Raw genomic sequence first — 9,794 nt, forward strand, 5'->3', positions numbered from 1 at the left:
TTTAACCACGTGATACTTTTGTGTAATTTGTGAATGTGAGGCCCCACTTCAGCACACAGCATCATTCCTTCTCGGTTCCCACAACAGCCTTTGCTTGAGTAGGTAGAGCCTGGTGTCATGGCTCTGCCCACTTGGGGGACGGGGTGGTGATCACCTTAGTCTCCCAAGGGCACCTCTTCCCCATGACTGGTGCATCTCAGAGGTTTCCTGCGGGGGTCTAATGGGGGTCTGGGTGAACCAGGGGCATTCATTCCAGTTCTCTCTTAGTTTGTGGCTATATTTTCAAAGCTAAGGAGTCCCAGGGTAGCACCAACATCCCCATGCTTGACTACTAGCTGAAGGAGTGGCAGTTTGAAGGCACTCCGAGGTGCCTCTGAAGACAGGCTTGCTTGGCTCTCTGCTTCTGAAGGGCCACAGCCTTGAACACCCGAATGTCGCAGCTCCACTCGGTACACATGGGGCCGTCCCAGGAATCCCTCACTAGCAACTAGCAACAACCTGGTCTCCAGCTCAGCTTCTTTGGAGGGGTTTGCCTGCGAGCACAGATCATTGGCTCAGAGAACTCATTGAGGGATTTGTGAGTGTGGTGGGGACAAGTGCCCTCTGGTGCCCGCATGAACAGAGCCCCCCTCCGTTCAGTATTTACAGGAAGGCACTGAGGGTTAGGGAGGTGAAATAACTTTACCAGTGTTCCCAGAGGAAGTAGACTCAGGATTGGATTCCCAGTTTCTCGGATTAGCCTCTGTAGATTACGTGTCTCCATAAAAGAAATCCTTCTAACCTCTGGATACTGATTGTGGGATTTAGGACTCAGAAAGCTCCCAGAACCGCACGGGGAAGGTTGTGCCTGTGAACACACATCAGAGAATCAGGATGTGATAAGGGAAACAGATCCCGGTGGACTAGGGAATGCAGGGATTGTGGATTTCTGCATGGAGAAAACGATGGTATCTGAAAGTCATGGCCACAGAGCTGTGGACATCTAACATCTTCAGTGGCGATGCGACAATGTTTGGTTCGATACATGACTGACTCACTGAGACGGTAAGATGTGGAATCCTCCATTCACAGAATCAGACCCAGTGTGCTGGAGTAAGCAGAACCGTGGGCTCTTGTAGTCTGATGATTATTCAAGCAGGGAGCCATGGATTCAGTCTTACAATCATGAGGTAGCAGAATTCTGGGATGAAAATCTCAGAATCGTGGAGAATTGGAATCATGGACTGTTAAGATCTATAGATTAATCACCCTAGAGCTACGCACGAGATGTGGCTGGAATCGTAGCTCTCAAGCCTTGGCCCGCCCACCTGTACACCGAGAGTGCCAGGCGGCCGCTCAGACTGTCCCCCCAATGGCGGTGGCAGTTCAGCTCTGCTGTGTGACAGCAGCCGGGTCTGACCACGTGTGTTTCAGTGTCCTCTGGCCGGAGTTCAGCTCTTGGGGACACACTGCCCCCGTGTGGAGATGCTGGGATTAAAGTAGCATTTCTTCAACGGGAGACATTCCTACTGGTAGCCCATGACGCTTCTTTATCAGCGCTGGTTTCCCAGGAATGAGTGGGACTAGGAAGGTCATCACCACTAACATCCAAGCAGATGTTTGTGTGATTGTGATGGTACAAATGATAATTGTGGTCACAACCCCTGCTGCCATCAGTCCAGGGCTTGCTGTGTACTATACCAAAACACTGTGGGGCACCTCAGGTGACCTTGTTTGATCCTACCGATTCATCAGATATGGGTATTGCCATCCTACATCGTAAGTCAAGAGCTGAGGCACCAAGAGGCAAGATTTGTAGGGCCTGCATTCAAAGCCAGGTTTCTGTGGCCCTCAAACTCTGTCCTTCCCCTGCCAGCCATTGCCCCAGGCTCACAATTCTTCTTAGCTCACAGGCTTTTCTGGTTCCCCATATGCTTTGGTCCCCCCCATCCCTCTGCACCGACCATCCTCCTGAAATAGCCCACTTTGAAGATCTTAAACTTCAGGACTGTGTTTGGGTTCTCCTGAGAGCAGAGCTCGAAGCACAGGCTGGTATGTGTGTGGTTCATGGGAGAATGTAGTTTGAGGAGCCAGGTGTGTGGAATGCTATTGAGTTAGCAATGGTGCTGGATCCTGCTGGAACTTTCTGGGAGCTCATGAAGTGCTTATGAGACTATCTGCCCAGAGGGTGGCAGAGGGAAGCATCTGTCCATTCAACTCTTTCTGTATAACCTGTCCTGTCCCCTACCTCCACGCTATGAGGCTAGATTCCATTTTGCGGAGCCCAGAGCAGCAGAGGTGAGGCAACGTTCTCATGCAACGGTGTGAAGCAGGGACTCAGAGGCAGCCAGCGTTCTCTACTGATGACCCACCCACTATCATTGTTCTTTGGTGCCAGTGAGTCTTGACCTTTTGTTTGCCATGAGGCCATCAAGCCCTATCTGCTTTGCAGAAGTGCTTTGCTGCAGCTCTGGTTCCTTGTCCACTGGGTCGGTCTCAGCGCCTAAGAGAGCTGCATAAGCTCAGGCTCAGGCCAGCCTTCATCAGGGCTCGCTCCTTCTAAGCCTTTACCGGGTGGCTCTTTGGCACTGCCCACCAAGAGATCGTCCTGAGATTTGGTTGGCTCCCTCCTCTGGTCCCTGTCATGTTCACTGTGACTTCTCCTCCCGGCACCCCTCTATGCTTTCATAGAAAATGAAGGCCTCCCGCTGCCCATGGCCACAACCTGCATGCCCAGAGGCCAGGTTTCTTACCTGTGTGCTCACCCACTTACCCCCAACCAGCCGAGAAGATTCAGGAAACCTTTGCTCCCATTTTGCAAAGTTCTTCTGAAACCACTATTCTTTTTCTTTCCTAAATCTTCAGCCATGCCTTCTATACTGGCTCTTTCCTCTTGATCCAAAAGCTTGCTGAAAACAAGACTCTTCTGATTTGTCATCAACAAACTCACCTTTCATGATGGGCCACCAGAAGGGCCCCTCCCATGGATTCCTCTGATCCTGCCTCCCACCCACTTTGCCTTCCCCTACCTGGTCCTCATGACCTGGATACCCAGGCCCTATATATGTTGTCTGGGGCATGCCAGCGGACATAACTTCCTCTCCCATCTGTGTGGCCGTTCTGTCCCAGTGGGGATTCTGCCATCCTCCTGCCCACTTTGCCTGAGGACTTCTCCTCTTCCAAGACCACTTCTCCCCCCCAGCCTCCTCCAGGCTGGCTCACTGCACCGTGCCGCACCAAACACACCTGTTTACTGTCCACTGATTGTGTCCTAAGTAACTGTCGAGGGCCTGCAGAATGTGAGCCTTCTCAGAGGAGGCACTGGGCTGTGTTCTTCTTTTTACAGTCAGCATCCTTCAGTGTCAGCACAGAGCAGGTATTCCAAGGATATTTGTCAAGTAGCTGGATGAATAGAACATTCCTGGAGGCTGGGAGTTCAGTCCATTCATTGCCCTGAGGCCTAGGATGCCAGAGTTGGCAGGTTCCCCGAACAAGGCAATTGGATGGAGAATGTCTTCTAGATTGTTCATGGGTGCAGGCACTTCTAGTTCTAGCTGAGCTTTTGCCCAGAGATTTTAGGAAGGCTAATGGGGCCTTGATGAATGGTGTGGTATAGTGGTTATGCGCTGGGCTGCTCACTACAAGGTCAGCAGTTCAAAACCATCAGCTGTTCCTTATAAGAAAGACAAGACTTTCCACTCATGTAGAGTTACAGTCTTGGAAACCCAGTGTTATTATGAGTTAGCATCGACTCACTGACAAGGGAGTTTGGCTTTTTGAGAGGAGGCGAGGCGCACTTGATTTTGAATGATGATGACTAAGCCTTTCTGGGACAGGCAAGTAGAGGAGCATGGCATTCCAGCCAGGAAACCACATGAACCAAGACACAGCGAGCCTCTGATTGAGGCATCCAGACTCCTGGGTACCTCCCTGCTCCCCCAGTGAGAAAGTAGATCCCTGAGGAACCAGAACACTGGTTCCCCCCACAGTCTTTACCCACTACCCTTCTAGGATGGGAAGCTGGCTTTGCATGGTCACCAGGACTACCTAGGACTACTTAGGGTGTCTTTGTATGCGCCCTGGTGGCATAGTGGCTACATACTGTGCTGCCAATCACAAGATCAGCAATTCAAGACCAGCCGCCGCTCCACAGGAGTAAGATGAGGCTTTCTACTGGAGTCAAGCTAGAGTCTTGGAAACCGCAGGGGCAGTTCTACCCTGTTCCTTAGGGTTGCTGTGAGTCAGCATCCACTCATTGGCAGTGAGTGAGGGTGTCTTTACTTGTTCGTGGCATGGGTTGGATAAATGGAAGGCTTGGGGTTAGGAAGGCACTAGACAGGGCCTTGTCCTCATGGTCCCTCTGAGAAGCTTATACTGGTATGGGAGGCAAGATCTTTGGCAGGCATGAAGGACCTGAGTTGAGTTCAAGTCCCAGGAGCCTCCGTTGGTGGGCGGGACAATCGTCACCATAGATGAGTAGAACAGAGGAGGGATATCACCTCCAGGATCCTTGCTGGCTCCCAGGATTTATTTTAGACTTTCTTCAAATTTGTCTTTTACTGGAGTTCTTCTCTCTCTAGATTTCAAATCTTCTCTTCCTACTCTATTGAGGATAAAAATTTTTTTTTTCCTTTTACAGATGAAGATGCACCGATCTTAACTGCACACGATAGTGGATTCTGATAACTGCAACTGTGCTGTATAAGCAACACGTCAATAAAAATGCAGAACTCTCACCACCCCTGCTGCACTCCTCCCTTCTCTCTCCCTGGTAACCACTTACTCTGGTTTGTGTCATTTTATATTACTTTTACCCGTTCATATAAATAGAATCAGACAGCAGGTCCATTTTTATGTCTGACTTCTTTCTTTCATTCAATATAATTTTTCTTAAGTGTAGCCATTTGTTGAATGTATAATTTTTAAAAAGTTTTATTAGCGCTTCATCCACATGTCATACAATTCAGTAGTTCAATCATATCAAGAAGGGTTGTACAATTGTCACCATATTCAATTCTAGAGCATTTTCTTCTTCCTTACTCACATCATCATTCATGTATATATATTTTTAAATGTGGCAAAAATATATGCAACAAAACATTCTCCAGTTCCACAACTTCTACTTACATAGTTCAGAGCCGTTGATAATACGCTTCATGTTGAACATCCATCGTTGACATCTTTTCCCAAATCATTCCACCACCTTTCCTCTTCCCCATGGCAACCGTTGGTCACGTTTGGGTTCTCCTTTTGTCCCTTCTTTTCAGTAGTTTTCTTGAAATAGTATTCACATATCATACACTTCCATGGTTACATTCCTTTTAAAACGAGTTGTATGTACATCATCACAATCAGTTCTAGTGCTCCCTCCCCCCACCCCATACATTGTTTGCTCTCCAAATCCCCTCCCCACCCCCAATGGACGGTTGCACCAGTTATTGTCTCTGTGCTTCACAAACTGGGAAACCAAACAAAAACAATAAAAAACAAAATGAAAATGAAATGGCAAGAATAAGATAGTAATAATAGAAAATTACACATAAAGAATAAGAAAGAAAAGGCCACCAGCACTATTTAAAAGCCAGAGAAGAAGTTTCAGTCATGGAACAAGCAAGAAATACTTGAGCCTAGAACAAATTCAGGTTGGGTCAAGAGGAAGGTCTACTGACCATATATCAAATTATACCATGGTTCGATCCACCACCATCAAGTCTACAATAATCTCTGTCTGATAGTAAAGCTGTGATTTAGCTCTGATGCTTTTCCCTTCATCATATTTGGATTTTGTTATTGTCATCCTTGGATCACAAAAGCTGGTGTGTTTCTTCCATGTGGACTTAGTTGACTCCTCGCTTAGAGGATGGTGAATACGAGCCTTTAAGACCCCAGATACCATTCCAATTGATAGCCAGGCACCCTCTGCTTTCTTCACCACACTTTGCTGTAGCACCCTTATCTTCAGTGATTCTTCCTTGAAGGTGAGTACTGAGCAGGGCCATGTTATTAGAATGGACTGTTCTTGGATCGGGGCTAGAGAATCCATCTACTTGTCCACAGGTTATGCATGACTCTGGTTTTCTTTATCGGTCATATTATGACAAAAACAAAAGCCCATATAACCAACAAGACAACAACACTGACCAGCCAACAAAAGAACAGACAAACAACAGCAAAAACCAAACAAACAAAAGGCAGAAAAACAAAACTCCAAACAAATGAAAGAGAAAAACATTGTCAATCATCCCCTGGGGCATAGGTGATTGCTCTGATAACATTAACAACGTTCCCAATGACCCAGCTCGCAGGACACTGTGTTTGGCATCTATGCGAGCACAGTTCCATCAGGAGCTGTTGCCCTGCCTAGTTCGACTCCCAGTGGGTTGAGCTCTGTTTACCCTGAGCATAGGGATTGGTGCCAGGGGAACGCTTTCTGGATCAATCCTTACATGTGCAGATCCCCGCCCAGCAGCTCAGAACCTGCATGTCAATTCAAGGGGTGCACTGAAGTATTAATATATGGTGATTATGGATCCCTTCCTTTGGACTCTCCCACCAAGCCAGGAGTTCCCCACAAGGTCTAATGACTTCCACTTCCACAGCCCCAGGGTGACCACTCTCTGCTTCCTCTCCCATTAGACCATCTCAGTCCTCAGGCCAAGGGCACAGGCAGCTTTGAAACAGTTCATTCAGTCAGGCCTGTGTTGAGTCCTGGTGTAGCCTTTCCACCCTCTACTTCTCTACATCTCCCAGTTCACTTTGACTTACCTAGCAAACCGCCACAGATTGGGGTGGGGAGAGGGACCGGCTGGACTCCAGAGCGTCACTCCTGCTTCTGGTCTGGTGGGGAGGGAGGGAGGCAAAGGCGCTCCAACCAGGCTTGATCCAAACGCAATTGAGGGCCTTTAGGAGAAATCCGGAGCTTCATCCCCAGCTTCATTAGGGGCTCCATTTCCAGAATCTCTGGTTTTTAACAGTAGCCCGAATAGGGAAGTTTTTCTTTTAAAATGGTCCAACTCCCAGGACACCTCATTCCGTGGGAGGGAATCTCTTTGGGCTAGTCCAAGTTTTTCCCATGTCTTGTCTCCCCATAACCCACTCTCGGGACAGTGTGCTTGAGATTGTCTCAAGCGGAGGGTTGCGATTTTAGGCAAAAAGTGTGGCCTGAGAAACAGCTGTAGCCCTGCTGCTTCTAAGCTTGCTTCTGCTGCATCCTGGGAAAATACGCTTTTATTTATTTGCTCCCTTGGGTAATTGCACCCATTTGGCTCCCACTTTCTCCAGAATGCCAACTGCACTAGATGTGTATGAATGACGTACCTTGTGCATTTAAAGTTTTTTTTTTAATATAAATATTATAGGTTTGCATATTTTAATCTTAGTGCCCTCATTCCTGCATTGTGTTCTCTGAGACATGAGCAATCTCAGGGATATATTGGCAGCAATTCCAGTCTGCACAGCAGGAATACTTTTAGTTGTTGTTTTATCATCTGAAATAACACATATTTGGAGTGTATAGTCTATTGAACGACCTAATTTTTGCCAATTAGAGCTGGTTTTTCCCTAATTGTCCTTTTGAAACCCCTCCACCGTGAAGTGTGCCATGGGAGATCGGGCTTCCAAGGGCTGTCCCAGGGCTTGATTTCCTTGTACTGAACGTTTGGGAATTCACGCCAGCAGGAAGCTGGCACAGAAAGGTTAGGAGAGGCGAGGGCAGGTGATGAGAGGACTCAATTCCAAACGAGTCCCGAAGCACGGGACTCGCCTCACACACCGGGTCCACCCTGACCGGAGGAGGGTAGGCCTACTCTGCACAACGGGCAAAGACGCAGAGGTCGACAACAAGAAGGCAGGACACACTCAGCGTATCTGAAACGGAAAGAACACACAAAAAAGTCAAGCGTTGAGTGGCAATCTTGAAAAATTTTATGGGCAAACTATTGAAAGATGCAGGAAGCATCAAAAGAAGATGGGAAGAACACAAAGTCATTGTTCCAAAGAAGAATTGGTGGACATTCCACCATTTCAGGAGGCAGCAGGCGAGCAAGAACGAAGCGTGCTGAGGGAAGAAGTTCAAGCTGCACCGAAAGCATTAGCCAAAACAAGGCCCCAGGAGTGGGTGGAATGGCAATGGGAATGTTTCGGCAGGCTGATGAAGCACCGGGAGCTTTGCCACCTTTACCAGGAAACTTGGAAGACAACTACTCGGTCAACCAAAAGGTATTCATGCCCATTCCAAAGAAAGGTTACCCACCAGAATGCTCAGATTATAGAACGCTATCATTAATATCACACGCAAGAAACATTTTGCTGGAGATCAGCAAACAATGGTTACTGCAGTACATTTGACAGGGAGCTGCCAGAGGTTCAGGCCAGATTCAGAAAAGCATGTGGGACAAGGGATGTCATTGCTGATGCCAGGTGGCATGTGCTTGCAAGAGAAAAATACCCAAAAGATGCCTACTTGTGCTCTAAGACACTCAGGAGCTTTTTAGAGGTGCAAAGACTAACGTCAAAGTGGCCATGAGATGTTTTAGTAGGAAATGGATGCCTATAACTCCATGTTTCCTGCTAGAAACCAAAGCTTTGTGTAAAATCTTGACTCTACGGAAAGTCAGGGAAGTAGAGAGTTTGGGACAATGTGTCTCTGTCTGTTCTTCCTCTGATCCTGTCGCTTCATTCCTGAAGTGCAGGAAGCGGATCCCCACTGGGTTCCCATCAGGGAGGCGGGGAGGATGGTCGGTGTCCCTGTGCTGTGACCGCCTCTCCCGGGCAGCATGTTGTAGCACAGGCGGTCCTTTGTGTCCGCGCTTCTCTTTTCCCAGGGAAGAGCACCGAGCAAATAAGGACGTATCAGTGCTGAACACCGAAGCCAAGAGGAAATATGGCCGGAAAACAGGTTGAGGAAAGCTGGAAGGAATTTAATAAACGAAAAGGAACTGTCAGGGAAAATAAAACGGGGTAGGGAAAAAGAAAAGAAGAGGAAACAAGAGAAAATGAAAAGGGAAAGAAGGGAAGGGGAAAAAAAGAAAAAGGAAAGAGAAGGTGAAACAGGAAGGGAAAACACACACACACACACACACACACACACACACACGGAAAGAAAAGAGAGAAAGTGGGGCAATGGCAAGACCCACAGAGGAGAAACCTGTGGGGGCCCCGGATAGCTAATACACATGGACGCTCTGCCAAAGAAGAAGCGTAAGGCGTGGATGCAGGGAGAAGATGTTTTCCCAGGCTGGGGGGAGGGGGGGTTGGTTTCCTGCCAGTCTAGATGATTCTGGGCTCAGGACACCTGATCTGGAAGCAGTTCATGCCAGCTCCGAGAGTGGTGATTATGGTTAGGGTTCTTTATCTCAGGAAGAACTCTTTAGGGTCCAGAGGGGAGCAGGGGGAGGGGACTGGCTATGAAGTGCGTTCTTGCCTCCCACCCCTCCCACAGTAGACCAGTCACATGCACTGCGCATTGTGCTGGTGGGATGAGGCCGAGTTCCCACACCGCACCGGCAGCCTGATCCAGAAAGTCTGGGCTCCGACCTCAGGCATCGCCGGGATTGTGCAGGGGTGGGGGTGTCACCAGCCACTGAGTGGGTGAGCCCATGCTCAGGAGGGACAAGAGAGGATGCTTACTTCTTGATGGCAGTCACCAGTAGGCATTTGTGTTATCAGGCTGCCTCCTCAGTGGAATGCGCTTTGCAAAAGTTCAACGTGACCAGATCCACTGACAATTCACCTGTTTGTCTTCTCTCTTGCTGTTTTTGTTCTGTTTCTTCTCTCTCTCTTCTAATAAATCATTTTATTGGGGGCTCTTATAGCTC

The sequence above is a fragment of the Echinops telfairi genome, unplaced genomic scaffold, assembly GCF_000313985.2.
Source record: "Echinops telfairi isolate 266 unplaced genomic scaffold, ASM31398v2 ScPeMD7_7469;HRSCAF=8507_0, whole genome shotgun sequence".
NCBI classification, from domain to species: domain Eukaryota; kingdom Metazoa; phylum Chordata; class Mammalia; order Afrosoricida; family Tenrecidae; genus Echinops; species Echinops telfairi.